Source organism: Magnolia sinica, chromosome 8 (assembly GCF_029962835.1).
Source record: "Magnolia sinica isolate HGM2019 chromosome 8, MsV1, whole genome shotgun sequence".
In the NCBI taxonomy this organism is placed as follows: domain Eukaryota; kingdom Viridiplantae; phylum Streptophyta; class Magnoliopsida; order Magnoliales; family Magnoliaceae; genus Magnolia; species Magnolia sinica.
This window is the reverse complement of record NC_080580.1, coordinates 74,880,509-74,890,238: the sequence shown is the minus strand read 5'-3', so window position 1 is coordinate 74,890,238 and position 9,730 is coordinate 74,880,509.

The following is a 9,730-nucleotide window of genomic DNA, read 5'->3' as shown; positions in this document are numbered from 1 at the left end:
AGGTTGTGGTGTGCCCAAAGTCTTGAGTGGACCTTTTTGCTTGTGGGTTGTATCTTTACCTAGTAAGGCTCACCTTTTGTATGTCTTAAAAGGACTCTTGCTAAACCTTGCGATTTGAGTGGTAGACATCCCATGCTATCCATCCATTTACCACTTTGTGTATGGGCCGTGGACCCCATTATGAGTTAGATTCCATATTCCAATTGGCCTGTACCATGTTGAGATTCATGTTGGTCACCTTTGGTGAGGCCACTAATGATGTGCAGGGCCCCCATTTGTTATATGGTTGGTTGCATATTGTACAATTGTGAGGTCCACCTTGATGTGTATATTGGAAGCACATTGTTTATCAGTTCCTTGGCCACGGGCTGCCCCATGGGGGCCTGTTATGATGTATGTGTTGCATGTGCCGCTCATCTATTTTGTTGGGTTTTATGGGCTGCCCGATAAGGACCCAATATGATATATGTGACTAAATCCTTGCCGCCCATCCAACTTGCCTAGTTTTGGGCTGAATTGTAAAGCACACATTGGTGGATGTTGGTTACACCTTGGCTATTTAATTTGGGCATGTGAATTGCCCATGAAGTCCAACATAATGCATGAGCAGGATGTCCTCCATGGCCATGATGTTTTGGGCCATGGGCTGCCCCTCATGAAGCCCATTTGATGTATTTAGGCCTTGGGCCATTACTTGGAGCCCAACATGGTGTGTAGAATATTGTGGATAATGTCAATTTATTTTTTTCAGCTTTTGTGTGGGTCATGGGCTGTTTCATGAAAACCTTGTATGAAGCCCATGGGATGTGGCCCAAACGTGATGCATATGAGGCCCTTGAGCGAGGCCCAACATGGTATGCTTATGGCCATTGTATGAGGCCCAATATGATATGTTTATGGCCCTTGAGAGAGGCCTGATATGATGTATTTATGACCCTTGTTGAGGCCTAATGCGATATATGAAAGGCCAATGTGATGAGGCCATTGTAATGTGTAAATCTACTATAATTATGTTTGCCCAATCATTCTCTTGGTTAGTGTAAGCCTTGGGCCTTCCATCATGAGATAGATTCTATGGGCCATGCCTTGGGAGCAATGATGGTTAAATGTCTACATTGTAAGAGCAATGGTGGTTAAATGTCCATCTTGTTATCCTCCCTAGGGCCCATTGATTAGGCCTGTTCTCATTCCCTCCTTTGTGGGCTAGCCCAAACGGATGGGTCCCCACTATTATTACTATGATCCATCCCACCTTATTGGGCTATCCCAATTCTTTGGGTCCCCACTAATGCTACTAGAAGTACCCAAACCTGGAAGCCCATCATTAGGCCCATGAGTAGACCATTTAAATCTACCCTTGTTATGAGGCCAGTACATCGTCACTATAGATGGTAGGATTGGTGGTATCAGATTTGGTATATCCACCGTTGAGGACTGATCCTCATGTTATGAATTAGATTTCTTGTCCTTCTATGGACCTTGCAGTATATAGGTCAGTCATTGATTTTGATTATGTTAGTATATGCATTGGGTATGTGTTAGCATACTATTATGTTTGTATGAGGCCCGTCGGGATTTTACGAGGCCCATTGTGGTTGTATGAGGCTCATTGTGATAGTATGAGGCCTATGACACAAGACTCGAAGTGGTTGTGTGAGGCCCATTATGACTAGACAAGGCCCATTGTGATTGTGTGATCGATCATTGTTAAGTTTGATAATCATGCATAACTTCCTATTACAAGCCATACGCATTATATGTATGCGTGTTATGAGGAGTGATCATAGCACATTCCATTAGGTGGATTATTGCACGAGTGGATGATATGACGTATATATCTCAACACCTTATGATATGACCACTGTACATCCTAGCGACATCAGGGTTGTGGCCTCCACAGACGTGTCGTGGATGGCCAGTTGGGACACCAGAAATGTTATTGAGCATTTAGAGCACTTAAGATGTCCTTGGGTGAAAGCCCCCAAACCTCCATGGTACTAGGAGATGCCTTAACACTGAGACCGAGTGGAAAACATGAGCGCCCGAGTGCCTTATACCATTAGGCCACGACCCCATTGTAGCGTGGTCGGTTAAGATGGGGTGTGGCCTTACCCGCCCGGGTGAAGGGGGCGTATACTAGGCTGAGTTTGACCAACTCGTAAATGGGTCTGCTACTGTTGAGCCTTATTGGTGATTGGCTGTCCACAGGCAGGTAGTGAGGTCTCTTACGCTCGCTGGGCTGCGTGGCCTGGAAGGCGGCAGCCAGCATGTAGTGCATTTGACCCTGGTGATTTCCCAGAGAATGAGTGTACTGATGTGTGGACTTGATATAGGGATTGACATAATCCTATTGTATATTGCATATGGCATTTGGTTATATAGGCCTTTGATTGCATCATAGCCTTGGTATGACCCATAACATTCATGTATTGCGTCATATAACTCTCATATGACATGACAACATTGTACTAAATTCTGGTGATGATCCCAGAGATGTACAGTTTTAGATATTGTGATGACTCATGACTGTTACACACGTGGGCAGACGCTGATGTGGGCGGGACCTAAGGGCCTGGGCGAGCTATCAGTCGCTGACAGGTTATTGTGCTGGTAGGCTACTGTGCACACAATGTGGCGGAACCTTATCCCACATCGGACACTGTGGCGGTCACATGTGGGCTTGCTAGTAGGAGTTACATACTTAGCTCTTGATCCATTTATTCATTCATTCACTATACACTTGGGCTGGTGATGCACAACCAAATCTTTACGTGTATTTTTGCAATGACTAGGATTTCGATTGGGCGCACGACCAACCTGAGATCAGGAGTTTACCAAATTGAGTCTAGCTATCCAAATTTAGGTATGGGACTGGTTTGGATAGAAGTCTTTTGTGATGGATCCCCATAGCTTGCGATACTACACCCTCTAGCTTGGTCATCCACATTACATATTCTAATATCGTATGACTCATCCTCAGCACATAACATTTGGTTTACTATGTTTCTACATGACCTAGATGAGGTCGATGGTATTCGTGGATCGTCAGGTATTATATATCTTAATGTATTCTCGGCGATTGATATTTGGCTTACTATATTTCCACATTGCATAGCTCTTCTACATTACTTTCTCAGTTTATGGTATTGGCTCATTATCTCTTTACACTGTATATCCTGGATAGGGTTGATAATATTTCTACAGACTTAGTAGTATTCCCGTTTACTCTGATATTTGTGTGCTTGGCACTTATCTTGCGCACACACTTGCACCACCCTCTAAGCTTTCTATAAGCTTATGCATGATAGATGCATGCAAGCAACGCTTGGACAGTCGTAGCTGAGCAGGAGCAGGAGTGTGCAACCAAGTTTTGTGGAGATTTTATTATATGCATGTATTGCCTTTCAACATTGTAATCAATGATTTATTATAGTGGATATGTGATGATGATGTTGCTATTATGAATTGGGTACACTTGTGGTTATGATAAAAAAATTACTTACAAATCCTCCTTGCAGGATCCCAAGATCGGAATCTGGCGTATAGGCGCTGGGAGCAGAGAATGGGGTACTACAGAGGCTGTCGGCACTGGAATCGACGATCGGGAACTTTGTGAGACCGGTTGTCCAAGTTCGGGGCTTGACATGGACCATGTAACACGATAGCTTAAATGAGCTTGAGTCACTAACTATATAGCAGTTCTCAGAAGTTCTGTGACCAGTTAATATTACAGAACCATTCTTATTTAAGATTCACACTCTTGGTTTGAAAATTTTATACTGTGATTATTATCGCAAATTTGAGAAATGCTTAATAAATTATATTTTTAAATCTTCTACATGTAAAACATTCTCAAATAGAGGGAGGCTAGGGAGTTGAACCGTACCTTCGTCAACAATTTATAGTTGCTACCATCACCGAATGTGACTGAACCATCAGTCATGTCTTTAAGACTGGCGAACAGACTTTTATCACCTGTCATATGTCTGGAGCAACCACTATCCAGGTACCACTTTGAATGGCTCGTGGCTTTGAATGCAGTGTGGGCAATCAAACAAGTAACCTTAGGGACTCATTTCATTACAGTTTTGGGTTTAGGAGCATAGTTGGTCTTCTTCTGTTTATAATTGTTATACTTCCTACCCATTGAGTTAGATTTTAAGAGCTCCTTAAGCAAGTCTACAATTTTCTCAGCTAAAGGATTACGGTTCTGATTTTTATAGTTGATATGATTCTTTTTAGGATTTAAGGATTGAAAAGTTTTAGTCGTTTTAGAAATATTTTGAGTCAGACTTTTCCCTTTTGAGTTAGAAGACTCTCCTTTAACAAATTTATGACAAGTATTTTTATCGTAGCCCAATCTAGATCGATCACCACATTTTCTCGATCTGGATAGAAGTTTTTTGAATTTAGGGTCACCTTGGGCATACCTCCATGTGTCCTTCAAACTCAAAAGTGAAAAGACTTCTAGTTTTAGATTTTCATTTTTAGATTTTAAATTTTCAACTTGGGACGTTTTGAAATCTAAGTCACGCTTGGTTTTTTCAAAGCAATCTGAAAGATGTGACTTTTCCAAGACCAGATTATTAAAATTCTCTTTCAATTTTAAAAACTTTTCTTTCAGTATTTTTAATTTAACAGCTATTTTACAACTTTCCCTGTATAGGGAATCATAAGCATCCTAAAGATCTTCTTCATTCTCATGATCATTTCCTAGATTTTCTTCACTGGTTGTATCATTATCTAAGAAAGTGAACTTGGCTAGAGTCATTAGGGCTTTAACATCATTACCGAACTCGGTTTCAGAATCTTCTGACTCAGAAGAGGCTTCAGAGCAGGAAGATTCATTACATGTAGCCAACATACCTTTCTTTTTAGGTTTGTCCTTTTTAGGACATTTGTTTGCTAGATGCCCATATTCATGGCAGTTATAGCATTGGCTGTCTTTTAAAGATTTCCAATTTTTAGATCTTGATCTTTTCTTTTCAATAGGTTTTTGAACATCAACCCTCTTTTTACTTTTGAAAATCTTGTAAAACTTTTTAGCTAAAAGGGCCATATTATCTTCAGAATTTTCTAAATCAGAATTGTTATTTTCATAAGACATGCTTTTAAAAGACTTAAGGGTGATAGATTTACCTTTCGGAGCTTTAAAGTTTAACTCGTAGGTTTGTAAAGAACCAACCAGTTCTTCAACCTGCATATGATCTGTATCACGAAGTTCCTGAATGGCCATGACTTTTGAATTGAACCTTTCAGGTAGTGAGCATAGTATCTTTGCACAGACTTTACTTTCTGGGATGCTATCTTCAAGACCCCACATAGAGTTGACTATGTCATTCAACTTAGTATAGAAGTCCATGAATGTTTCACTTTCTTTCATACGTATTTCCTCAAACCTAGTGGTGAGGATTTGTAGTTTAGATTTCTTAACAGTAGTCGTACCCTCGTGTGTCATTTCTAAAATATCCCAGGCTTGTTTCGTAGTATCACAAGATATAATTCTTTTAAATTCATCTGGTGATAGTGCACAAGTGATTGCATTTAAAGCCTTGGCATTGGCACTACTCTCAGTTATCTGAAGAGTGGTCCAAGTGTTATAAGGAGCAACTTTTAGAGTTTTATTTCCGTCAAGGCCTAGAACTTCAATAGTAAGTGGAGTCCATTTAGTTATTCTCATTCTGGCTTTCCAATAAGCATAATTAGAGCTATTAAAAGGTGGATGCCTAGTGATAGAAAGGCTATCAAAATTTGGCATTTTAAAAGCTCAAATCGATTAGCTCAGGAATTAAATCTAAATAAACAAGCTATTAGGCTCTGATACCACTTGAAAAGGGCCGAGCAATATGTCCTAGAGGGGGGGTGAATAAGACTATGCCAAATAAAATTAATAAGCGGAATATAAACAACAGATAGCAAATGAAATGCAAATAACGAAAGGAAATAACAACTTCAAATATCAAGTATTGAGAGGTTGTACAAACTTAGTTTTAAGGACAACCTAATACCCAAAACCAATGGTTTATGGCAGGACAACCGTACTAGAACGTGGGTAAGTATTACAAACTCAAAATCAAGAGGATATGAAAGAAATAGAAACTAATCTATTACAACATTCACCACACAATGCTGAAATATAAAGATTACAATATTCACATCCACAAATACATCCCACAATCTTACACTATAAAAGATAAAGAAATAAATCACACATCCATCAAATACAAAGAATTATAATGATTCGCTTGTGTGTACACCACCTGTTAAACAACAGTTACACAACTACTCTACTCCTAATATCCACTCCCTCGGGATATTAGCGTTCATTAATCCAAAATAGGTTTTTCAAGGTTCACCTAAAACCTTCACAATTGTGTCTTTTAAATGGGCTTACATAATTCAAAAACCTCACACTTTGAGTTTTCTGGATCACCTCAGACAAACCAAAAATAGAGATTTTCTAGAACAATCTCACAAACCAAAAAAGGAAATGAATTACAGAAAAGAAAATACTTATCTGTATGAAGATTCTGAAGCAGCCCGGTAAAACCAACTTGATGACGACGTAGATGTTCAACATTTAGTCTCACAAGTATATAGGGTTCTAGGTGTAGATGATTTTTAATTAAATTGCAAGGGCTTTGCAATGATTTTAATCTCAAGAAAGGGTAAATCGAATATCCCTTTTCAATATAAGAATAGAATAGAGATTTAAAATCAAATTACAAGAGCTACTTTAAAGAATCTAAAATATGCACAAAATAGGTTAAAATGTACTCAAAATAATCTCAGAGTGATTGCTTAAGAATGATAAGAATTGAATTGAAAACACTGAAATTCGAGCACTATTTATAAGTGAAAAATCAGTTCGCACGACTGGCCTTTGGTTAGCTACGACTGGTCTTATCCAAACAGATTTTCAAAAATTCTGGCGCGATAAGATTTTTTAGTTGCATAACTGGCCTTGTAGGTCCCACGAATGTCAAGTGGCCTACTCGACTGGTCATGTGAGTCTAGATTACATGCTGAAAAATAAGTCGAGCACTACACGACTGGTTGAGCACTATTCACATGACTGTCGAGCAGTTTCTAGGATTGGTTGTAAACCAACAGAAAAATTTTGAAAATTCATAATAAATCCTGGACTGGTCAAGAAAATACTAGGACTGGTCGAGCCAGTACTAGGGCTAGTCAAAAGAACAAAATTCTACACTTATAAAATGACCAAAATGACCGACCGAAACTATGAAATGATCTAATCATGATCTACGGTCAATCCAGGTCAATCATACCTTACTTGTAAGATAGAATATATGAACACTTAATCTATCGATCACTTCAGTAGTTTTAATTCTTGCGATCTTCATATCTTGAACTCGACATACCAAACATAATCTTGAACTAGGTCTTGAGTTCTTGGACTCTTTTAGTTCCAGATCTTGAACCGCAATGTTCTTGAAAACTAAATCTTCACTCAATATATGAAAGTCTTCACTTTCTTCCAGTTTGAAGATCTTGGTAAGTTCGTTGAAGATATCAGCAAGATAGATTCAGCACGAATAGAACGAATGTATTCAGCAAGAATAGAACGAACGTCGAAGATTCAATGTGAACAGATGCACAAGCTTGATACAAATCAAGATACAAACTTGAATTAGTTTGTCACACCAAAATTTGATAATACTTAGGGTTTATTCAATTGATAGCACTTTCAGGAGTTACTCAGAGACACCATCAATGTCTCCTAACTATCAGGTAATGAGCTAAGTAATAGAAGAGCTTATAATTCATCATCTAAGACCATCTTCATAGCGGAGAGCTGGTTCAATATATTGCTGACCTCATTCATGTGCTCAGCCACAGATCTACCATCTTTGAACTTGAGATTCATAAGTTGTGGTATTATGAAAACCTTATTGTTGGCTCTCTTCCTCTCATACAGCCCTTATAGTTTCAGCCATAGGTTAGAGGCTAAGGTCTCCATAGACACATGGTGGAATATGGAATTGTTCAACCATTGTCTAATAAACCCACCGCCTTCTAGTCCAATTTCTTCCAATCATCCTCTGTCATATCCTTTGACTTTGCTGATATGCCTTGAATTGGAGAATACAAGTCCTTATAATAAAGCAAGTCCTCTATCTTAGCCTTCCATATGGTCTAGTGAGAACCATTGAGATTGATTATCCTTGATGAGACACCTTCCGTAATTCAGAATCGATCTCACTCCATTCAATGAACTTAGCTCTAATACCACTTTGTTGGGGGCTTTGCACAAAACCTTAGGATCTAGCCTCCTAAAAACACCAGAATTATAGGATAATAAAGCAATGAAATAAATCAAAGCACAAATCACACGACACAAGAGATTTTTAGGTAGAAAACCCTCAAAGAGGTAAAAACCACGGGACCTCGTCTAGATCAACAATCCACTATGAAGTAGAACGTTACAACCGATCACAAGTACACACCGCTTCGATCAAACCTTCTTCACTCACGTAGGAGTGGATAAACAATAAGGGAATAAAGAAAAACGGAGAGATCTCACCGATTACGAGGACGTAAAAGCGCTGAGATATCGAGTGCACAGTAGATCACCTATATGAGCATAACCTCCCTTCCACAAGCTTCCTCTCTCTCTTTTTCTCTCTCTCACACACCTTTGATAGCCTTAAACCCTTTTGTAAACCCTTGTAAAGCTTTAGGAAACCTTCTTGCATTACTTAGAAAAACCCTAGGAACCCCTTTGTATAGTTTAGGCAACTCCCTTTCGCCCTACAGCGAAAAACCGCCTCAAATTTATGAATCCCGCACAAAATCAGACTAGAATCTGCGTAACCTCGACTAGTCGAGTAGAGTCCTTGACTAGTTGAGTGGAGCCTCGATCGGTTGAGCAGACTCCTCGACTGGTCAAGCAGCCCAGATGAATAAAAATAATTGGTCACTGGACTTTGAGTCGAGCCCCACCACTCGACCGGTCGAGCGGCCCACTCGACTGGTTGAACGGTGCTCTCGACTGGTCGAGCAGCGCGGTGATTCCACAGTTTGTGGCATCCGAACCACACCACATCTCCTCTGACCTAAGAAGGAAAACCCCATCAAATTCTAGATGAAATTGATAATCTTTTGTAAAATTTTCAATTTTAAAAAAGGATTTTTAATTGGGAATTCAGAATTTTCCAAGTATTGGCTTGACAAACCAGTTGTGCTTATCTTTGTAATTTTTAAAGTGGAGAATTGAGAATTGTGGGGCCCATATAGTATGTGTCTCACATTCCAATTCAAACAGTACTCCATTAAATGCACCACAGGGTAATTATTAGAAGACAAAAATATGGAGGACCCAATCAAAATGTGGGCCAAACCATAAATGATAATATACACCACTTAAAAGACATCCAAATTAAAGCTTTAGCCCATCTCATGATTCGATCAAACAGATTTTGGTTCATGTAATCACCATGATGGGTACTTATGTTGGATTGATTAGATGTTATACAAATACCACGTGGGCTCCACATCCACAATTCTTGACTTTCGGTACTTGAGAGCCTCATTGAATCTATGGAAAAATGGGAAAGGATAGATGATTTATTGAGAAACCTTATTTTCAAGAAATTGTTGGAAACAAAGCTTTATTGTCTATATTTGTTTTTAAATAGGATTTTCTTTTTTTTTAAAAATGGAATTTATTGCCAAATTTATTGTTTGGTTTTAAAAAAATCTTTAG